Raw genomic sequence first — 21,198 nt, 5'->3', positions numbered from 1 at the left:
ATTGACTTTTCACCTTGAGAGGAAAGATGCCTTCAACCAGCCACAAAGGGCATAGCTGCCCCAAAAGATAAATGCAAAGACAAATTTGATATTAAAATGAGACATTCAAAATGGATGAGAGCTAGGATCCTAGATTTAGAACTGGAAGCTACTATAGAAGTCATGTAGTACAACACCCTCATTACAGACAAATAAGAATACAGTATTAGAGAAGTTAAATGACTTTTCCTAAGTCACATAGTAAACAGAAGGGGGGAATCAAAGGTAAGTCCTGTGAGTCCAAATTGCATATTGCAGTGTTTCCCATATTTTGTTGACTTTAAAACTTCTTTAAGAGTTGATTTTTCCTTAATCTTCTGCCTTTGTTTTCTAGAGATTCATCCAGTTTAGTTTTAACGTCTTGAACGATAATGAGGAACTTCAGTAACACAAAATATTAAAAATGATTAGGCACCTACTATCCCCACCTATGGTTAAGAGAATCAAGCCTGGTGTTCATTAAATAAATTAGGCCTCCTATTGCCATAGAATAAAAATAAATTAGATTTCAAGAATCACTTTATTTTTCAACATAACTTGATCTCAAAAGGGTAATCTGAAAGTGAGAGTCATCATGGTTCTTAACAAGGTTCCAATTAATTTACTATGTGTGTCATAGGGGAATGAGTAGGAGTAATAAGATAAAACCAAGGAAGGGAAAATGTAGAATGAATGGTAGGAAAAATTCTGTCAGAGCAAGGAACAATTATATTTAGGAAGATTCTCTTTAAGAAAATGGTGGCACTGCTTTTACCATGTTCATTTAAAATGAGATGAAATGCTGGAGACTATTCCATTAAGATATTTTTATTAATCTAAAGGCTGAAGAAAGTAAAATCAGGAGTACCTTCTCATTAATTGGTATTCTATAAAATGGTCCCTATAGACTTCTGATGGTGCAAAGGATAAAGTAGTAGGCCTTGAGGTAGGAAGACCTGAATTCAAATCTGACCTCAGAACTCTCAGTAGCTGTGACCCTAGGGAAGCCACTTAAACTCTACCTGTCCCAGTTTACTCAACTATTAAATGCAAATAATGCTACCTACCTTCCAGGGTTTTTCTGAAGGTCAAATGGAATAATATTATTTAATACTTAACTCCAATACTTGGAGCATAGTGTGTACTTAGTCATGCATATTTCCTTCCCTCTTCTCCTTTAAAGAAGGTCCATTAGTATCACCAACCAAGGTTTAATAGTAGAATCCCTAAGAACATTACTATAACAAGATGTTTCATGGTATAGTGGGAAAAATTAGAGGTAGTATACTAGAGCAGAATGAACTCTGGATTTGGAATCAGAGGATTTGAATTCAGTAAGTCAAGTCTAAGCATTTATTATCAAATGACTATATATTGCTTGAATTATTCCAAAGTTAACCTATACAAAGAAAGATTAAAAACATGAAATTAGTCCCTGCCCTCAAGTAGCTTATATATGAAACTGGGAGATACAAATTGCAGATGAATACATATATACAAGATAAGATACAGTGTAAAAGGAAGGTTAGCTTAATGGTAAAGGATCAGGTGATTGGAGCTATTAGGAAAGCCACCATTAGAAATTTGAGCTGGTTTTGGAGAGAAGCTAGGTTATAAAAGAGAGAGCATTCAAGGTTTGGGAGAGATTTGTTGCAATGGCAAAGAGATAGGAAATGAAGAGTCATGTGTGTAATCACAAGTAGGTCTATGTCACTGTACTGTGAAGTACTTGAAAGGGAGTAAAGGTGTAAGTAACTTGAAAGGAAGAAAAGTACCAAGTAATGAAAAACCTTAAATATTATATAATTTTACATTTTATCTGGGAGGCAAAAGAGAGCCACTGAAGTTTAATGAGCAGGGAGGATGACATGGTCAGATCTATGTTTGAAGAAAATCACTTTGGCAGCTATATGGAGGATGGATTGAAGTAGGGAAACACCAGTCAATTCAGAAAGCTATTGTGATAGTCCACACAAAAGTACTTAAAGCATTAGCCAGAGTGCTGAGGGTGTTAGTGAAGAAAGTAGATGTATAAGAGACTTTCTTTAAGGGTGGGATAGTAGAAGATGTTTGTAAACCTGGAAGACTGAGAATATGATAGTCTCCTTTAATAGGAAAATGAGTTTTGTTTTGTACACACTACAGGACCTCTAGTTTGTAATGATCATTGGTCAATTGGAAATGTAGAATTGGAATTCAGAAGAAAGATTTGAGCAGAATATGGGAATTGTCTACATGACTAAGTACATAGTCCTGGGAAGGGAAAGACTTTACTGAACTGCCTTTCTAGATCTCCCAAGAAATTGTTTGTTTGTTTGTTGTCATTTATCTTTCCTTCTGAAAGAAGACCATGATAACAAGGAGGTGGTACAAAGATGTGCAAGTGACTTGGATTTAAGTGAGGGAGGGATGTGTAAAGTCACCAGCCTAACTTTCTCCTCCAGAACCATCTGTGTCCAGTGGCAAGATAGATTAGGATGACTGGAGATGACTCTCAAGCATTGGGAGACTTTGGCCTTTTCAAGCCAAGGTCTTTATCAGGTCTCGGTTTGACTAAGGCAACACCCAATCAGTGACTAAGGTTAGGTAAAAAGTCAATCTGGAAGGGGTAGATCCTCAGGGTTTCCGGCCAAAACAGAAACAATAGTTATTTATATTACTTTAAGCCAATCAGGGCCCAAACAATGACCAGGTGTGCCTTGGTCTGGGACCTTTTGCTGACCAATTAAGGAGAGCCAGAGTGATTTGAGTTTAAGGCATGGTCCTTAATAAAATAAAAATGTAGCCCTAAACCCCAAGATATCTTACCAGGTTTCAGAGATCAAAATTTACATTCTTTTGGTCAGAGCACCAGTTGATAAGGGTCTGACTATGTGGACGAAGGGAATGGAAGGGAAGGAAAGAGGAGAGAAGTGGAAGGCAGAAGACTAGAAGTGAGATGTTAGATAAGGGGAGAATAACAAAGTACTAGGTGTGAGGCCTCATGTTTTTTCAATAAACATGGAGAGGTTTCCACAACTGAGAAGGCAGGAGAAAGGTGTAAAATGGACACCAGGGGGAAAGACTAATAATTTGGAATATCTGCTGTGTTGAATGGGATAGAGAAACAATGAGAGAGAAGTTAAGATTGCCTTACTATGCTGGGGGTCCAATCAGCAATGTTCAGGGACTTCTTCCAGCTTCATTCAGCAGGATATGAATAGCTTACAATGTTATATAAATTTGGGCAAATTATTTCACCTTTCTGGATCTGTTTTCTCTTCTGTGTAACATAAAGATTCAAAGAGATGATCTAAGGATGATTTCAAATTGAAATCCTATGAACCATTTTCTCTACCATTCAGTAGGTCTGTGAATTTGGGTGAAGCACTTATCCTTTCCAGGTCATGGTGGGTGATAATGATACCCTACCTCCTAGGATGGTGCTGAAATCAAATAAGAGGATAATAGCTTGAATTTATATAGGATTTTAAAGTCTGTGAAGTACTTTTACTTACATTATCTCATTTGACCCTCACAACCATCCTGGGAGGTAGGCCCTAATAGTATCCACATTTTACAGATGAGGAAGCAGAAGCTCAATCAGGTTAAGTGATTTACCCAAGGGTCACACAGCTATTAAATATCTGAGCTGGAATTTGAACCCAGTTTTCCTGACTTCAAGTGTGGAAACTTCTACTCTAAAATGCCAAAATATTTGAATTATAAGAATCTCAGAGAAGAACATCAATCCCCATCCCTATTGTATAGATGAGGAAATTAAAGACCCACAGAGAAGTGACTTGCTTAGAGGCATGACACTATTAAGCAGCAGAGCTGAAACTCAAACCCAGTTTTTTTAACTCCAACTTTACTGAGTTCCCCACTATATCGTACTTCTTCTCAATGTTCTAATACTGTAGTATTAATGGTAATAGCTCCCATGTAGCTAATTCACTAGAATTTTTTAATGACCTTGAGACTGTCACTTTAAAAAATTTAAATATATATGTGTATATATATATATATATATATATATATACACACAGCATGTGTATATATATAGTGTGTGTATGTATATAGATATCAAAATATGTGTGAATGTATTGATATCTATGTAGATATATACACTTCTATATTGATATAGGTAGGTCTACGTAAGGGTCTCTAGGTATGTATATATAATTTTCCGTTTGCTTCACATATCCTATTAGAAATTAACAATGGGGAATTATAAATTTGTACCAAACCCACCAGATCTAGCTAGGCAGTCTGACTCAGGCTTTGCCACATTTGCCATTGCCAATACAAAAGACTTGTCATTCTGCACTTTTGTCTGTCAGTCTCATTAATCACAGTGACTCCAAGAATGCGTGGGTACAGGTGCACAGTTTATTTCCCAGTTAACATGATCTAAGGCTGTGTTTCCATGACACAAAAACACTTAATTAAGTCAGTTCATAAGCCAAAAGAACCAAATGAATGATTGCTTCAATTTGTCAATCACTTTCTGTTATACTGCACATATAAGAAGATTCATAAGGGCTAGCTATGTTGAATGAAATAATAATAAAAATTTGCAAACCTGGTTTGAGCCATACTGTTTTTTATATGCCTATAGTCACATTTATACAACCATTTCTCTGCATTTCCTTCAGGAGGAAAGGAGACTAAAACTTTTTGGTTAAGAAGGAGACATTACTCAGCCCACCTTCTTTCTCTACATTCTATATGTCTTTTGATCATTTTTTAAGCAAGAATTGTGGGCAGATAGGTGGCAGAGGGGACATTGTACTGGAGTTGAAGTCACAAAGTCCCATATTCAAATACGAACTCAGACACTAGTTGTGTGACCTTGGATGGTTTTTTTTTAACTTCTCTGCCTCAATTTTCTTTTCTGTAAAATGGGAATAATAATACCACCTTCCTCCCTAGGTTGTTATAAGGATAAAATGAAATAGCATTTGTAAAGCATTTTGCAAACCTTGTAGTATAAATGCTATCTATTATTATTGTTTTCATCATCAGGAAAAAAGAACTGGGGTTTAGCTCAGATATAATGAGGGAGTGGTTACTAAATCTTTGCCCTTGAGCAGCAAATTTATAGTTTGCTAAGGATGCCACAAATAACACAATCCAGGATTAAAATTTTCCACCTGGCCACCCCTCTCCCTGATTATGGAAAAAGACCCATCCCAGAACATACTTATCCCACCTTCAGCACCTGTTTCATTCTTCTAGTCTATACTTCCCCACTCCCTGCTCCAAGTATTATATAAGAATGGTTCCTTTCATCTGTGGTTAGTCTCCTCTACAAAATAGCTTATTCTAAGTCTTTCAGTCTTTTGGGGGATTTATCCCTAAAGAGATTTTGGAAAAGCAATCTTCTCTCCAGAAGCTGCAAAACAGAAGACGTAGGTTTCTTCTCTCAAATTCTATCCAACCAACTCACTTCCTAGTGTAGCCTTGAAGCATTGAATGGTCAGCCTCCAACAATGAGAACAGTCTGTCTCATGCAAATGACCTTTAAGCCCCTCTTAAAATTAAGCTAAGTGGCTCAATTGGATCAAAGAAGGTATACTACTAGATATAAGAAATTTTATAAGGTCTTCAGACATTGTTCCAAATGAGGATCTGTCTATAACCAGTTTACTTTGGTTTAGTTTTTGAGTATAAACCTGGTGTTTTATTACTCAATGAGAACATTATTTGAAAATATTTTACTAATTTGGTCCAATTGAAGAAATACAGAAACATTTCTTGTCCTGAAAAAATATTTTTCCTCCGACTGCCTGAAATATTTTACTCCCTTTTATTTTCCTCCTGAAATTTTATTACTATAGCATTCATTTGAGTTAATTTTCATCTTTTTAAAAAAATGCAAATGCCATTTAAAATAGTTTCATAGTTTTCTGACATTTCCTGCTTATCAGTCATTTATTTGACAGTGAACCATTCTTTCAGATTCCTTTCCTGCCAGCATCTGGCTGTGATTAGTTTCAAGGAGGACCTTTCCAATAGCAGTGGAAAGAAGTAGGGAAGTGGTAACACTAAAAGCATTTCCATAATGGGAGGCATGTTGGATATTACAACTTGAGGGCACCAACTTTCAGGGAACTCAGGAGAGGAATAAGTAACAGGAAATCACAGGAATCAGATGTCCAACATTTCTGACCTGGCCTTAGCCACCTGAATCCCCTCCCACATATAACTCAACCCCATTTTATTAGCAAATTTGGCTTTAACACTTGACACTGATCTGTATGCTTGTTGACCCTTCCTGTTTGCTTCACTTGTTTATGGATGCCCTGTCTCTCTCTAGCCTCAGCTGAGTAAATTGATCCTGACTTCTGAGTGCTTCCTGTCCTTACTGCTAGGTGAGAAGTTAAACAATGGTATAGTCAAGCAGCTTGTTTAGTAGTGGAGGAAGATTGGCTGTGCCTTCCTTCAGAGCCTTTGGATGAATAGTTCATATGTTTAAAGGTTCGAAAGAGCCATGTTTCCAGGTATTTACCTTCACCAGCCTGGATATGTATGCTGCAAGTCCTGTTATTTCTCAAAGATGCCACCCTTTATCACCCTAACCTCTTCCCTAGGGAAAGGTGAAATGAAGTGAATAAATGAAAGAGAAAATAGGGTTCCCTTCTTTCTCTCCCTACACCATCCCTAACAGTGTATGTGGAGTTCTTTCTCCATTTTACATACATAATCCCAACTTACCTTGTATATGGATGGGGCTGAAATAGCCAAAATGAATATTCATAGTGTTGTTTTATATATACATCTTTTGGAATAAGTTAGGCACTTTGGAAGTGACATCAACTCTCTAGTAACTGAGGTTTAGTAAGTTCTATTAATGTATCAACTATGTCACCTATAGCACTGGGGGAATTTGGCTCAATATGTTTTTTTAAAACATTCATTGAAGTTTATTGATATAACGTAAAAAGGTAGACCATTCAGGACAATGTCCTAGTCTACTTGGAGACCGGACTCTTACCAGAAGAGACACTGATGAAAAATACCCCTGTTAAATCAAATAGAATCTGAAAGACCCAATTTCCCCCTACCAGGCCAGTGGTGACAGGAAAAAAGAAAAAAAGCTAAACAAAAACCCCTAAATCTTTAGCTAGATTGTTACTTTTCTTACTATTTAAGCATGAATTCCCAGCAGGGTGTTCCAAGTCAGAGGCATCTCTGAAAAACTGTCTGAAGGCATGATCAGCTATTTTTCTGAAAGTATTTAGGATCCTAATGATTCTTTTAAGGTAAATTTCACTTAGTCTGATTTGCATTTTAAGGTAACTGCAAATTGCATTCTTGTTGATGATTCTGCTTTTTCTCTTCTGAATTATTTACCTTTATTGTTTTTTTTCTTCTAATTTGAATCATGGAAAACATCTACTGATGATAAGTTTTCATGTCATTCAAAAAGAGAAGTCAAATGAGTTTCAATTTCTCTTATAATAGTAATATAAAGCTAAAGATGTTTTGAAATATGATTTTGAAAGAAATATCGAAACTTTCAAGGCATAAAAGAAGACCTTCTGGTCTATCAAGACAAACAGTCATTCTGAGCACTTAAGATTTATAAGCTCAGAATATTCGGTGGGAATTTCCTAGACTAGAATGTTTCATTTCAGCACCACTTCAGCATGAAAACCGGGAGGGGGTAGGATGAGATGGTAAGCACTGACCTGCAAGAAACTCTGTTAGCTTATTGGATGCAAGAAATCTAAGTTCAGTCACTGAAAGCTGTTAATGGTCATTACTTTCACAATCTAATCAGCAGTTACTGCTGGTGTTTGGCTGTGATGCAAATGCTTCACTGTGTTTATGCTTGAGTTCACATTTGAGAGCTTATTCTTATGATGCCTACAAAAGTGTTACTAAGTCCACATGCTACAGTCTAAATGGAAGTCTTAATGTTCTTATCAGGAAGGAACAATAAGGAAATTAACTGTGCTTTTTGTGTACAAATTCATTCACATAAGTAATCATTTTATTAGAGTATTATGCCTTGACCAAAGATACTATTGCAAAAAATGTTACATACCTAGTTTATTAGTGAAAGTGCACGACATTTGAAATGCATTGATTTACTAATGCATTTATCAGTGTGGTATGTTTTACTAAGAAAATTTAAAAATTATCTCTGATGTTAAAAACATAAATTTAAGCACAACTAATTATGTGAATCTTTGTGCTTTCCTTCTAGGTTTCCTCTCTCTCCCAAACTAGGAAAATAATTGTTTGTAAAAAAGAAAGATACTTTTGTGGGCATGCGTGTGTGTTTATACATACACATGCAAATATCTGTTAATATTCCTAATACAAGTATATAATATTGATTGTTAAGTAACTTCTTCTTGATCTTAATTTCCTCATCAAAGCGACAACACAGTATAATAGTTACAATATTGGACTTGGAATCAAGAAGACATAATAAATTCAAAACCATCCTCTGACAATTATTAACGTGATACAGGCAAGGCACATAACAGCTCTCAGTCTTAGTTTCCTTCTCTATAAAATAAGGGCAATAATACCTATATTATATTACCACCTAGGGTTATTGTAAAACTCAAATGTAATACTCCAGATAAAGTGCCAGATAAAAGCCAGTTATTACTACTATCTGTAAAATGGGTAATTTTTTTTTTTTTAAACTAAGGAACATTTATTGTCTTCTCTACTAAGACTTTGAGTTTTGAGGATATGAAAAAAATTTGGAAAACCCTCACACAAAAGGGTAGTGCAGTGAATATTATGAAGCAGATATAAACAGCTGGAAGAACTGTAATCAAGTGCTAACTGACCAAAGGGATTTTCAGCTAGTGTTTAGCAAAAAAGAAAAGAAAAGTAGGGAGGGACAGGAACTTCTGAATAAATGAGACAAAATTCTCCTAATACCTTCAACCCTGGCAAAATGGTAACCAAAGTACACACCACTTTTCCAAGCCCTCTCTCCATTCCCCTAAGGCTACCGCTTGGATTCTTTGAGAGCTTTTTGGGCCTGCCCACAGAGAAGCACCAAGATTTTCTATTTGATCCAATCTTTGTTGCAAGGCTAGCATATCTGTATACAAGGCAGCTAAGATCTTCTAGATCATCAAAGATATCAAACAACTGACTGATGTCATATGTGATAGAGGTTGGGTAAGACAAATTTTAAAGTTTCTTCCAGATTTTATGAGTGTACATGTACATATAATATGTATAGATTTATATACAAATGATATAGTATATGTATGTGTGTAATATATATGCACATATGTATTTATACACACACATACTATACACACACACGTGAAATCTGGAAGAGACTTTCATCTTACATCTTACACATATGTGTGTCTGTGCGAGTATATATATATATATATATATATACACATACATATAGACATATATATGTGTGTGTGTGTATCCACATATATCCTTAACTTTTAAATTACAAAGCTGTGTAGAAATCATGATAAAATCAGAACACGGTTCATTTCAGGGGCATACTGCCCTGTTACTGTTCATACTTTTGTCCCATTGATTAACCCTTCTCCCTCAAAGATCACCCACATGAAATTTTTAAGATTGCTTAAAGTCAACAAGATTTTGAAGGCATTCAATAATCAACTGTGGTCAGATCTAGGTATAGGAATTCTTTCCAACAGCAGACACCATTTCATCATATGTTGTCATACACACTGAAAGCTAAGTTCATATATAAAACTTAGCTTTGGAAGCCCAAAGATCCTGTGACTTCAAACAATTGCTCCATAATCAGTTAATACTGAGTAGTTGTGTTCAAAGTTAGACAGATCATTAAAGAAGGAGGATTTTAAAATATAAATGAGACTACCAGTGTAAATATCACTGCTGAGTTTCTTTAGGAATTAGGAACTATGAGAAGAGGCTTTGCAGAATAAACTTTTGTCTAAAGCTTTACTACTAATGGTGAGAAGAAATGCTGTGTGTACCTACAAAGCATAGCTTTAATGCTTTGGAATTAAAATCTCTCACAAAATAGGCTCCTTTAAGAAATTTTTGCCCATCTTCGGTACATAAAGATGTTAAAGTGATGTCAGCTCTAAATAATCCAAGCACTGAGCATATACTCACATGCTCAAAATGAAAATCACTGAACAAATTGCAACAGAAAGTCTAATCTCCCCAAAAGTACATTTTTTGTCACCCTTCGTTAAGAAAACAGAATGTGGCCAAATTAAAAACATTTTTAAAAAATTACTAATTCATTAAATTTGTAATGGTTTGTCATAAGACTTATAATTTTTTCAGTCTCTCAATGCCTGTATTCTTTTTTCTCAAAATAGAGAACAAAGAGAAAACTTACAAGTTATTATTATTTACTATGATTTTTCAAATCTTCTAAAGTATTAGTCTGTTGCACAGTGTTCTATTATTTTGTTTAGAACTAAATAGTCAGTCTGAATGTAATTTTATTCTTTTCCAAAGCAAAAATGTCTAACTGCCTTCAGCTTGTTTTTCATGACTAGAGATGAGAAGAAAACAATGAATTTATAGTATTTTCCTTCAGCCCCTATCTTGAGAATAGATTTATGTCATTCCATTTCTATCTTAATAGCTACTTCAGTCACGAAGATGGACGAATATTTTGTCTTTTTCTGTTCCCATTACAATCTGTGATGAGAATAAGGTACTGAAATGTTGATATTTTATACATTTTGTGACAGAAGTAATGTACAATTTCATCTTGACCTTTCCAATATGATATAGATCAATTACCTGGACATTTTATTTCTTCCAGTGTCTACTACTTTAATAGTCTGTGGAAAAACAGGAGTAGTGATTAGTCAATCAAACTTTCAAACCTATAATATACCAACTACAACAACAAAAAAATACCCTATCTACCATGCATAGACATAATTTTCTCCCAAATCAATGTATATTTCACATACTAAATCTGTGTTTTAAAAAATAACATTTTAAAATATTCCTCTAAATTCTATTCATGTTTAAGATCTGATTATCTCACACAACCTTAGAACCACAAAGTTTAAAAGGCTCTTCGAATTCATCTATTACAAGTGCACACCTGAATCAAAATTGCCTCTATGACCTCTCAGAGAAATGATTATCCAGTTCTTACTTGAAGACCATCCTGTTTTCTTTGTCTAATCTAAAACTGAATTAAAAGAGTTTAACAGATGTCTTCCAAAGGTCCCTAAGCAGATGAGTATGAATAAACTAAGACTCCTTCTCAGGCCTGCCATCTCTTTGTTTCTCACCAGGCTGCAATCCCAACTCCTCCAGAATGCTCCCACACTGGATGCCTTTCTCATACTACCATTTTCAGCCATCTTTTATGCTTTCTTCCTGTATTAGAATAAAAGTACTTTGAAGTCAAATACTATTTTCCTTTGTAGATGTATTTGTATGTACTGAGCTTAGTATGCTTCCTTGAACACAGCTACCACTTAATAAATGTTTCTTGACCAAGTGACTATTTACCTATCAGTATAAAATGAGGAATTAACACAAAAATTCCCCCTCTTCTCCTAGGATACTCTTCTACAAATAAATACACAGTCCAAGAGAAAGTGAATTCACAATAGAAAGCACATATAGCAAAAGGTTAACTCACAGCTCCTGACTAATGCAAATCTTTTCCTCCAATTTGTGGGGTCCTCATGAAATTCCTCTTAGACATGAAGTAGCTTCTTGGTGGCCTTGTAGAGTCCTAAAGCAGCCTTTTCTCATTCTTACTTTTCCTTAGCTTAGGACATTACCATCTATCTTCACTTTCCAAGAGACACTGCTAGAACAATCTTAAGAAATCCAAAATATTCCAAATATTTCAAGTTCTCAAAGTCATCTGGTCAAGGTAGAGTTGGAATGGGGAAGAAAGAAAGGCTCTCTCCTTCAATCCAAGCAATTCCCTCTCCATGTCTCAGGTAAAGATGCTATTGCCAATGTGGTGGCCTGTCAATGGAATGTTGGATGTAAACTGATTTTGTTATTTTTATACAAGTCACACAGAAAATAACTAATTTGTCAGCCAACACCAATATATTCTCTTTGTAGTGCCATTTTTTTTATCTAGTAACCAGAAGCATTGTTTGGATCCCCACCCCCCCGTCACAGCCTCCTCCCAAGAAAAGAACTTAAATTACATCTGGCTTTCCCATTTGATTTCAAAAAGAATATAATTTTTTTGTTCTCTCGAACATTATTTATATGAAACAATCTTTATGGATATCAAGAATTCCAAATTAATAAAGGATTTTTCTGCACTTGTTTCAATGCTTCTGTTTGACTGATTGATTAAATTATGGTATTTTCACAAGATAAATATATAAGGGTGTTGAGCATATTATTAGCTATTTTAAATGCAGTCCATTGATTGATACTATTAATTGTCCTCATTCTTAGAAAGACGTATCCATTTTTCAAAGGAAAGTCAAGTCTCAGAAATTGACTTGTTCATGGTCAACCAACTAAGGGTCTAAAGAGTGATTTGGGCCCAGGTTTCTTGCCTCCAAGACCAGCACCTTTGTCACCTTTATTTTATTATGTATTTTACTTGGAGGGTACAGAAAGAAAGGGAGGGAAGGATAGGGAAAGGAGGGAGAAAGAGAGAGAGTTTAAGATTTAAGTTGTAGCCTCTCAAAATCTTTGATGCTTTGGGGCAGAGCCATGATGGCAGAGTAGAAGCAGGGACCTGCTAGATCTCTTCCACCCAAACCCCTTTTAAAAAGTCTCTAAAAAATGACTCTAAATAAATTTTAGAGCAACAGAAATCACAAAATGATGGACTGAAGCAAATTTCAAGTCCAAGACAGTCTGGAATATCAACAGGAAGGGTGTATCACACTGGTCTCAAAGAGGAGCACAGTTCAGTGAGGACCATGCCTGTGTGGATAGAGCTGTAGCAGGCTTTAGGGGACTGAATAGCTGGTGGCTGCTGTGGTTTCCGGAGTTCTCAACCCACAAACACCAAAGACTGCTTCACAGGTCAGTGGGGAGAATCTCACACTTGGCTGAAAGGGGAGCTTGGTTGGGCCCCAGCCCCAGCACTGGCCCTGACTCAAGCCCAAGGGTGGCAACAGCCACTGATGAAGGTGCAGCTGCTTCTGGAGTACTCCATTTAACAAAAATCTCAAAAGTCAAGTAATTGGCTATGAAAATGAGCAAACAGGGAAAAAGAAACAAACAAAAGATACTTCCTTTCTTGGTGAAGAAGTAGTTTGCTTTTCACATACACCCACACACACACACACACACACACACACACACACACACACACACACACCTTAACTCTTACAAGAGTTGGATAATACATTCATTTGTTACCAAATGTACAAATATTTGCCTTGAAATTAGTTACTTTACCCATCCAGAGGTAACTGTCATTCAAATCAGTAAATGGTGGGAGTGGATTGGAAACTAATAGTTACTCATTTTAAATCCTGATATAATTTGACTGGAGAAAAAAGAAGAAGAGGGGTCCCTGTATTTGCCCTCCTTTCTCAAAGAGGACCATGACATAAAGATGATGATATTACTTGCAGTTGACTTTGATTTGAGTGAGGGATTGCTGTGCAAGGTCACCAATCTCCCTTTCTTCTCCAGAACCATCTGGGTCCAGTAGCCTGATATTCATCAAAATGACTGAAGATGTCCCAGTAGGCAACATAAGACCCTGGCCATTTTAGGCTAAGGTCTTGTCACATACTCACTTTGAGTGAGATATACCCATTCAATGAATAGGCTTCTTGAAGTAGTTACTCAAGGAATGGAACCTTTAATCAAAAAGAAAAAAAAAATCAAACTGAGAAGGGAAAAAGGCCACCAGGGTTCCTGGGTAAAAGAGAAACTGTTACTATTTAGTAATTACATTCACTCTGTGCTAGGAGGGTAGGGACTTATTGTCCAATCTATGAGCTCCAGAGTGAATTGTATTTAAAGCGTTTTATTTGAGCAAGAAATCTACCAGTAAACCCCAAAAAAGAAAGGAAATTTTTGGCCATGGAAATGTACCTTACCTTGGGTAGAACACCAGAAAAGAGGAGGGGACAGAAGTGGTGAGGGGAGGGAAGCAGAGGGGTACCTAGGCTTAATGTAGAAGGATAGCTTGATAGATAACTAGGATGCATTTTTTTCTTTTCCTAGTTTCCTCAGTTATATGACTTTTAGCAACTGACTTAATCTGTTTTTTTTTTTTTCATGAAGCATTACACTCAGTTTCACTGGGTAGGTAATTGTTAGTTTTAATCCCATCTCCTTTGACCTCTGAAATATCATAATCCAAGCTCTTCAATACCATAGTGTAGAAACTGCTAAATCTTATGTTATCCTGATTGCGTTTCCACAATATTTAAATTATTTCTTTCTGGCTGCTTGCAATATCTTCCCCTTGATCTAGAAACTCTGGAATTTGAATACAATAATCCTTGGAGTTTTCTTTTGGGATATCTTTCAGGAGATGATCAATGAATTCTTTCCATTTCTATTTTACCCTCTGGTTCTACAATATCAGGGAAGTTTTCCTTGATAATTTCTTGGAAGATGATGTGTAGGATCTTTTTTTTTAAGCATGGTTTTCAGGTAGACTAATAATTTTTAAATTATCTCCCCTGTATTTATTTTCCAGGTAAGCCACTTTTCCAATAAGATATTTCACATTGTCTTCTATTTTTTTCATTCTTTTGGTTTTGTTTCATAATTTTTTGGTTTCTCGCAAAGTCATTAGCTTCCATCTACTCCACTGTAATTTTTAAAGAACTGTTTTCTTCAGAGAGTTTTTTAACCTCCTTTTCCATTTGGCTAACTCTCTGCTTTTTAAAACCATTATTCTCCTCATTGACTTTTTGGACCTCTTTTGCCATTTGGGTTAGTCTATTTTTAAAGGTATTATTTTCTTCAACAATTTTTTGGGTCTCTTTAGCAAACTGTTGACTCGCTTTTCATGATTTTCTAGCATTGCTCTCATTTCTCTTCCCAATTTTTCCTCCATCTCTCTTACTTGATTTTAAAAATCCTTTTTGAACTTTCCATGGCCTGAGACCACTGCATTTTTTGGAGGCTTTGGATGCAGAAGCCTTTATCTCACTCTTTTCCTCTGAAGGTATGCTTTGCTCTTCTTCATCTGAAAGGATGGGAGAAATAGCTTTTCAAGAAGAAAGTAACCTTATATATAATCTTATTTTTTCCCCTTTTTGGGTATTTTCTCAGTCAACTACTTGACTTTTGAGTCCTTTGTCAAGTAGAGTGTATACTACCCTAGGCTTCAGAGGTTTTGTGCAGCTGTTTGCTGAAATATCTTTAGGGACCTGTAAGTTCTCAGTTCCTCCAAGGTGGTGCAATCAAGGGAGAGGAGCTGACTCCTCTCCTAGTCTGCGTTCTGGTCTATGAATAGCCAAAATCATTCTTTTCTGCCTTGGAACTGCGAGTAGGATTTCCCTCTCCACAGTCATCACCAGCTCTGCAAAACTAGTCCTCTTCCTCACCCCAGGACTGCCATTCAAGACTGAGACCCAGATCAGCTACTTGATTCCCTCAGAGTATTTAGGCCAAGTGCTGTCACCACTCTGGGACCAGGGCTGGGGCCCCACCATGCTCTCCTCTCACCCAAGTGAAAGAGTTTTCTTACTGACTTTTGAAGTTGTCTTTGGTGTTTGTTGATTGAGAAATCTGGGATCTATAGCCACTGTCCATGATTTGGTGCCCTGAAGCCTGCTCCAGTCTTATTGGAGCTGTATGGCCCAGGCAGGGTTGCACTCTGCTCCAAATGTGGTATAATGGACCTTTTCTCTTGGCCTTCCAGATATCTTAGGCTGGAAATCTGTTTCACTTTGTGGTTACTGCTGCTCTTGAAATTTGTTTAGAGTCATTTTTACAGGTATTTTATGGGCCATGGGGGAGAGCTGGAGGAGATTCATTCTTCTTCTGCACCATCTTGGCTCCACCCCAGAAGAGTTATTTTCTTCAGCCATTGGTAACAAGGACAATAAAACCATAAAAACAGAAGAAGAAAACAAAGCCAAAGCTCCTATATCCAAAGCCTAAAAGAGAAATATGAATTGGTCTCAGGCCATAGAAGAACTCAAAAAGAATTTTGAAAAACAAGTAAGAAAAGTAGAGGAAAAATTTGGAAGAGAAATGAGAATGATGCAAAAAAATCATGAAAAACAAGTCAACAGCTTGCTAAAGGAAACTTCCAAATATGCTGAAGAAAATAACACCTTTAAAATTAGACTAATCCAAATAGCAAAAGAGATCCAAAAAAAACGATGAGGAGAAGAATGCTTTAAAAAGCATAATGGGCCAAATGGAAAAAGAGGTTCAAAAGCTCACTGAACCAATTCCGTAAAATTAGAATGGAACAAGTGGAAGTTTATGACTTTTATGAGAAATCAAGAAATTACAAAATAAAACTAAAGGAATGAAAAAAAATAAAAGACAATGTGAAGTATCTCACTGGAAAAACAACTGACCTGGAAAATGGATTCAGGAGAGATAATTTTAAAATTATTGTACTACCTGAAACCCATGATCAAAAAAAAAAGAACCTAGACATTTTCTTTGAAGAAATTATCAAGGAAAATTGCCCTAATATTCCAGAACCAGAGGATAAAGTAGAAATGGAAAGAATCCACAGCTCACCTCCTGGAAGAGATCCCAAAAGGAAAACTCCAAGGAATATTGTAGTCAAATTTCAGAGTTCCTAGATCAAGGGAAAATATTACAAGCAGCCAAAAAGAAACAATTTAAGTATTATGGAAACACAATAAGGACAACACAAGATTTAGCAGCTTCTATACTAACAGAACAAAGGGCTTGTAATATAATATTCCAGAAGTCTATGGAGATAGAATTAAAACCAAGTATCACCTAGCAATTATAATTCAGTATCGTACTTCAGAGGGAAAAATGGAACTTCAACGAAATCGAGGATTTCCAAGTATTCTTGTTGAAAAGAGCAGAGCTGAATAGAACATTTGGATTTCAGATACCAGAATCAAAAGAAGCATGAAAAGATGAATAGGAAAGACTATATGTGTGTGTGTGTGTGTGTGTGTGTGTGTGCATTGCATTTGTGTATGTGTGTATATATATATGTGTGTGTGTGTGTGTGTGTGTGTGTGTATGTGTGTATACATCTGGAGAGAGAGATGGGAGGAGGGCAGGCACAGGGTGAAGTAAATATGAAGGGATGATATTTTAAAAAGAAAAAATATATATATGTACATATATATACATATGTATAATATGTGTGTATGTGTATGTATATGTATGTGTATGTATATATTTATATATATAGACAGAGAGAGACAAAGAGAGAGAGACAGAGAGAAAGAGAGAGACAGACAGACAGACAGACAGACAGAGAGAGAGAGGGCTCAGGGTCAGCTGAATATGAAGTGATGATATCTAAAAAAGAAAATTAATTGTTGAGATAAATGTACTAGATGAAAGAGAAAAGGAGAGGTAGAACGAAGTAAGTCATCTCAAATAAAAGAGGCAAGAAAAAGCTTTTAGAATGGAGGAGTTAAAAATGAAGTTTAGCAGGAATAAATGGGCCTTCTTTACATCAGATTTGTCTTCAGGAGGAAATAACATACACATTCACTTGGGTATGGAAGTTTATCTTACTCTACAGAAAAGCAGTGGGGGAAGGGGATAAGAGAAGGGGGACAGTAGTAGGCATAGGAGATTGGGGAAATGGGTAATTGGAAATAAACATTTTGGTAGAAAGACAGGTCAAAGGAGAGAGTAGAATAAATGGCGGGCAAGACTGGATATAGAGGGAAATATAGTTCATCTTCCACAACATGACTGTTATGGAATTGTTTTGCATGACTGCACATGTAAACCTATATGGAATTACTTGCCTTCACAATGAGGGTAGGTGGGGAGCAGGGGATGGAGAGAATGTGTAACTCACATCTTTAAAAATGAATATTAAAAATTGTTTTTACATGAAGCTAGGAAATGAAATATATAGGCAATGGGCTATAGAAATCTATCTCTTCCCACAGGACAAAAAGAAGAGAAGGGGATGGGGAGGGTAGTGATAGAAGGGAAGGCAGGTTGGAAGAAAGTGTAATCATAATACATGCTATTCTGGGGTGGGGGAGGGGGGAGATGGCAAGAAAATTTGAAATTCAAAATTTTGTGAAAGTGAGTGTTGAAAACTAAAATAAATTTTAAAAATATATTTTTAAAAAGTCTTTGATGTTTTTGGATAATAGATTTACAATCCATTACAAACAGAAGCTGTTTCCATTGACAGTATGACACCATACTGAAGAATCTGGATCTTTCTGCAGACAAGTTGAGATTTAGTGAAATGCAAATAAATTGAGTATTTCATCCTCATTAATCATTTTTTAATGAAAATGCAAACAAGGTGAGAATAAAAGCAGTTAAAATCTTTACTTCTCAAAGTTGGCCTTACTTCAAAATTTCAAATAACTGGTTCCTAGATTTGAAACACAGAAGGAGTTAGGCACATTTAGTAACCAAGTTGTCTATTCCATTACTTTCATCCAGGGAGTGGTGAAAATGTCAGCATTAGGGGACAATTCTCTTGAATGTTGTCCTCAAGATCCCCGGCCGATTAGTATGAAAATCACTTAACAGTAATAGAATGATTAACATAAATAGGGTGGAGTTCCCAGAGTTAATAATCACCATTTTCACCCTGGCAAGAGTGTTCTAACTGGAATGTAATATATTAAGGTTAAAATATTTGCTTTCAGAACTTATTTGACTGTCTTGAAATATTTTGATACCTAGTTGTCTATTGTTGCTCATATATCTTAGTTACCCTTAAATTGGGTTTAAATTAATTAACTAAATGTGGGTTTTCCATCAGGAACATTTTATATAAACCTTGTTGGAACAAAAATATGGTAAGATCCTTTTAAAAATTAAATGAAAATCCATTTGTGATTCAAGTTCTTTTCTGTAGGGCTCCACACAAGGCTTACAGTCCAGGAAGAAGAAGAAACCAGAGTACTTTACTTTCTTATTACAATGCTTGATGTCTGACCTGCTCCCTGCCTATTTTTCCCCCTTCCCATCCCCAAAACCTTTCTGACCATTTGGGCTTTGAGAGAAAAGTGGGAAAGGAAAAGGAAGATGAAGAGGAGAGGAATGAAATTCTAGTGGTTTTTATCCTTGCTGAGAATCAAGAAGACAACTAATGAAGTGTTTTATGCATGATACATCATAGCATCCTAGAATTTAAAGCCAAAAAGAATCTTAGAGAACAATGACTGACTCAAAGGAAAAAAAAAACATCAGTTCTAGGATTAATAGATTTGAGTTCATATTCAGTTTCTGACATATTCTATCTATGAGACCGTGAACAAATTGCTTTACCTATCTAGGTCTCAGTTTCCTGATCAGTGAAAATGAGAGAGTTGAACTGGACTTCCTCTGATGTCCCTTCCAGCTATGGATCTACGAATGTATGATCCTATTAAAAAAAAAAAATAGAAAGGGAATTTTGAGCCCTTATCTTCTTATTCCAAATCTGTTACTTTTTCTGCCATTCTGTGCTGTGATCAAAAATATATTGATAAATGATTAGAGCTTCCAAAAGAATAAGAACACTGGTTTGCATTCTATCACATTCCTTCCAATGCCAAGCAAAGAGAACTTCTTAATGTCCTTTTATTTTCTTAAACAAAATGCAAGTAAAGATATAAGAATCATGTTCTCAAAATAGAATTGTTTTGTAATTATGTTATGAGAATGTTCTGGTACATTTTTACCAAAGTTCCAGAACATTCTCATAACATAATTACAAAACAATTCCATTTTAGAAGAATTTAATTCAACAGCATCTGCTATGTATGAGACACTGTGCCTAGTACAGGCTGCATAAAAAAGAACAAAGACCCTGCCCTCAAGGAGTTTTCAAAATAATGGGGCAATGAGCAATGGTTATAGTTAACAAAAATGCAAACTAGGGTAATTCATTATGTGGGAAATCAGTACAGTGAAAACTCCCCAAAACTGTGATTGTTGTGTGACCCTAGGCAAGCTGCCTGATCTCTCTGAAAATATTTCTACTACCATAAAATAGCAACAATAACATTTGTACTACCTATCTCACAGGGTTGTTGAAAGAAAGCCAATTTTTAAATTGTAAAGTGATATGTGAAAGTCAGTTGTTACAATTTATTGTTTATTTATTATTATTATTATTATTATTATTATGGGAGGGGGGAACCACTTCTGTGGGGGAGCATCGGGGAAAATGTCATGGAAGAGATAGATACTCAAAAATCAGATCTCCACAATGTAAGGTTTATTTCCTGATCCTAAGCTTGGAGTGAGAAACAACATTGCATAGCACTTAGAAGGCTCATCTTAGGTTTAGGATGTGGTTTGAAATACTGCATCTGATCCAGGTCTAGACCAAAAAACTATTAAAAATATTAAACATATTTATAATAAAATATCTTATTCATGCAACTATTTATTACATGTTATACTTCAATCATAGTTTAATAAATGGAATAGGAATATACTCCAAATAGATTAAGTATTGAGAACATACAAATAAATATATTTTATTCCCTTACTCCTATGCCTTCTATGATATTTTTGAAATTTATTATTTCTTATAACATTTAAAATAATTGAGTTGCCAATTCCCTCCCACTTTCCAGGCCTTCCCCCACCCACTGTGAGAAGGTAGGCATTATGACACCCAATATACATGTGAAGTAATGTAAAACCTATTTCCATATTGGTCATATCACAAAAAAGCAAGAAAGGTGAAGACAGTAAGACAATTATACTTCAATTTGCACTCAGAGTTCATCAGTTTTCTCTCTGTGGGTGGATACCAATTTTCATCATGAGTACTTCTGAATTGTCTTGGATCACTGTATTGATCATATTAGCTAAGTCTTTCAGTTGATCACCTTTACAAGATTGCTGTACAATATTATAATATTGTACAATGATCCCTTTATTTTAACTTTTTGTGTGTATGTGTCTTTCTGTCTCTTGTAAATAACATATTCTTGGATTCAAGGCTCCCGCCTAGAGTGTTAATGCTGGGTCAAAAGGTATAATAAGTTTTATAACCTTTTGAGCCTAGTTCCAAACTGCTCTTAAGAATGACTAGATCAGTTCCCAGTTCCACCAAATGTTTTTCCAAATCTCCTCCAACTTTTGTCATTTACTTTTTTGTCATAT

This window comes from Notamacropus eugenii, chromosome 3 (assembly GCF_028372415.1).
Source record: "Notamacropus eugenii isolate mMacEug1 chromosome 3, mMacEug1.pri_v2, whole genome shotgun sequence".
NCBI classification, from domain to species: domain Eukaryota; kingdom Metazoa; phylum Chordata; class Mammalia; order Diprotodontia; family Macropodidae; genus Notamacropus; species Notamacropus eugenii.
Note: the sequence above shows the minus strand (reverse complement) of the source record.